Source organism: Arachis duranensis, chromosome 4, assembly GCF_000817695.3.
Source record: "Arachis duranensis cultivar V14167 chromosome 4, aradu.V14167.gnm2.J7QH, whole genome shotgun sequence".
Classification (NCBI taxonomy): domain Eukaryota; kingdom Viridiplantae; phylum Streptophyta; class Magnoliopsida; order Fabales; family Fabaceae; genus Arachis; species Arachis duranensis.
Window position 1 is genome coordinate 92,276,966 of NC_029775.3, and position 3,535 is coordinate 92,280,500.

Genomic DNA, 3,535 nt, shown 5'->3' on the forward strand with positions numbered 1-3,535 from the left:
AAAGCTTCCGGCCGCTATCACAGCTGTTGTCCGGTCAATTTGGAAGCTGCTACTGTGTCATTCTCTTCTATTTATCGTGGTGAGATTATTCGGTTATGTTCTTGTTTATCACAATACTTTATTATCAATTATGTTCTAATATCGCTCAATATCCATTCCGTGTTAATTCTAAATTATACAGATATGTGGTTGTCAGAATTTCTGCGGTTGCTGCTGATTAACATGAGAATAAGGATTTAATGGGTTTAATTATGCAACTTGCGACTAATGGAGGTAGGGACTTTTTTAAAAACTTAATTTTGTAATTGGAATTGTTATAAATTGATATGGATGTGCAAAAATGTATTTTTAGTGGTTATGCAAGTCTTATGAATCGCCTGGCTTGTTTTGGATGAATACGGTTGTGTATTGATTGAATTATTAATTGATTTGTTAAAATTGGAGATTTCTGAATTGGTTTGGTTTGATGTGATTTTTAAAGTTTGGATGTTTGGATTTTGTTTTATTGGAAACAAGTTTGGTTTTGAACCCGTTGGAAATGGTTGCAGAATTTTTGGTTGGAACCCGGAAAGGGTGGCAAGGTCCTAGTTGGAAATGGTTGCAGAATTTTTTGTTGGAACCCGGAAAGGGTGGCAAGGTCCAAGTCTTAGGGGGAGGTGCTACCAAAATTTCTATAAAATCCAAGACTTTATTTGAAAAGTTATTCAGAAAATCTGGACTTAAGATTTATATCATTTTATTTGAACTATTTAAGAAAGTGATGAATTACGTCTTGAATTGAATTATTGCAAAGAGAATTGTGGTGGAGCTTTGCTTCTTAAGAAAAGGATTACATTTTGAGTGCAAACCATTTAGAGAAGACTTATGTTTTGAGGCTATTTTAATTGTGAGAAGGGTTTATATTTTTTAATTTGACTTAAGGATTTCATTCGGAGGAGTGATGAGCAAATAACAGTAAATTTGTAAATGGACTTTAATCGACTGACTCCGCTTGTAATGTTTTGGAAAAATTAAGGAATTGGTTTTAAGGAATAAAATTTAAAATTATTTTGGTTCAAATGAATGGATTTTCGATTCTAAATGATTTGGTTTTATTTGGATTTCGCTTGATTTAATTCAAACCACGAAAACATGATTTTTCAAGAATTTTAATAAATTTAAGAAAAGGGGTTTGGTTGTTCTCCCTTAAAGACTTGAGACCTTGCCGGAATAATTAATTAATAACTCTGTTTAAAAATAGTTAAAAGGATGGTTTCAAAGAGGAGGATTTTAAGTCTTTCAAAGAAAACTTCCATTTGATATGATTTTGGAAATTTTTGTAAGTTTTGAGAAAATGTTACATAAAGTAGATTTCTTTTAAAAAAGGGAATTGAGTTTGAGGAAAAAGTGGCTTGGAAGCTTGACATAGCTTGAGATATGAGAATAATTTTGAAATCGAGACAAAAATGAGTTTGATTGTTGTTTTCAAAGAAAAGTGATTTGAGGAAAAAGTAATATATGGCATGAATGATGATTTACTTGATGTGGATTGTTCAGAAAGTGTGAAAATGATTATGAATGGTTATGAATGAGATGGAATGAATAAATATATGTTTGAGATTCCTGGGTAGTAGCAAGGATGGTGGTTCGTCCTGCTTGCTCCAGGATGAGCTTTCAAATACCCGCCTGGGTAGTAGCCGCAGTAGTGGTTATTCCACTGGTTTTGGGTTAAGCGAGTAGTAGTGAGGGGGTTGTAGCTCAAACCCACTGGCTCTGCATGGGTGTTTCAGTCCATGGTTAACTACCAGGACGTGTCGGGTTGGCTATATAACCGACAAATGATATCATTAGCCATAGGGCAGGCATTCATCATATGCATTTTTGTGACATTGTTTGGGTGTGCATATTGTAATTGGTTTGTCTATGTGAATAAACATGTTTAACTGCTAATTGCTCTACTTGACTTAACTACTTGTTTGTGTTTGAATCTTTTTATTTGTGTTTGTGACTGAAATTTATTGGATTATGGTGAGTTGGTTGTTGGTTGATTTGTTTGGGCCTAGGGCCGTGATTGATTATATGATGGGCTGGAGGCCGTGTTTGGTTTGTGTTTCTGGTTTAGTAAAGTATGAAAAACTATGCTGGTTCAGCATAGACTTAATGAACCTATGCTTAGAAAAGCTTGGTCATTCATGTTGTCTAGGAAAAACCTTTAAAGAAGTTTTGGATTTTTTTGAAGAATTGACGGATTTCTCTTTTAAAAAGGATTTCGGGTTTTTGGAACATAGTATTTGGTTTTAAAAAGATTCATAAAGCGTCTATTAATCACTGTACTTTAAAGACAGTTTTATTTCTACGTATCTTATTATAGCAATTCTCTAATCCCATAGTGAGAAACAGCGAGGACAATGTTCTCACTCCCCTACAGGTCTTTTCTTTTTCAGGATATGGACGACGAAGTTTGGAAGAGTTTTACTTTTGCGTTTACACAATATTTTTGTATTGTTTTTGTGATGTTTTCCCTCGCCTTTGACCTTTCACATTTTGTATGAGGGATAGGATCTTGTATTATGTAACGCTTGTAAAGTAATAATATATATATATATTAAGTATAGACGTATGTTTTGAAAAATACAGTTTAAGTTTTAGACATGCTCATATTTTAGTATTAAATAAATTAAGAGTCGTCATAATACTCGAGCTATCAGAGTGACACAGCCGGAAGCGTGACATTCTGATAGTTAGGGTGTTACACATTCAACTAGAACCCTAGGGTATTAGGTGTCCGGAATCAAAGTATAATAAATACGTTGTTAATTACTATGGTAGTCGCAGGTCAAAAGAAACTCTATTACTATGTTAATCTTGAAAATATTCTATTGACAAATATGCGGTAATTATAACCATTAGAAATTCTCAAATATAACCAAGAACAATTTAGATTAAAATATAAAAGATTTATCTCTCAATATTATGATCACTATCACAATAATATATCCCTAAATTTAATCATGGACCTTATTATATTAACATTTTAATATAATAACAATAACAAATTATTTAACACATGATTGATTAGATTGTGGTCAAACTTCTTGTTTCCAACACATATTATAAAAAATATTTTAATTAGTTGCTACAATTTCTTTTCTAAAAGAAACTTAATATGCGATAAAATTACAGGTTACTGCAAATTCTTCACAATTTTTTTAAAACGCTAATTTTTAATTTTGATACTAAGGATTCTTTTAAAACTTCCTTCAATTGAGATACTGAATTTGCTCTAATTATAATTCTTCCAAAAAAATATGCATAATTCTTGATATAGTGCATTTTGACCTTCACTTTGTCATTAATAAAAACACTAAAATAATAGTTATAAACATAATTTTCACGACATTTTTTATTTTCTAATAAAAATATTGTTACTATGTACTAACTGGTATTTCCAAATGAATGTGCAAAATTTTTTACATGCAATTGATGAGCGGATAATTTATACACTTTTTAGCATTGTTTTTAGGTAGTTTTTAGCATGTTTTATTCACTTTTTATT

The 3,535-nt window shown here is 31.4% G+C and overlaps 1 long non-coding RNA gene across 1 annotated transcript; it reads left to right on the plus strand.

Annotated features, from left to right (window-relative positions):
* Positions 1–2,579, plus strand: LOC127746510 (uncharacterized). Its single transcript, XR_008008168.1, has 3 exons — positions 1–79; positions 182–273; positions 2,408–2,579. It is a non-coding gene; the product is annotated as an uncharacterized LOC127746510 (long non-coding RNA).
* Positions 2,580–3,535: the final 956 nt, after the last annotated feature.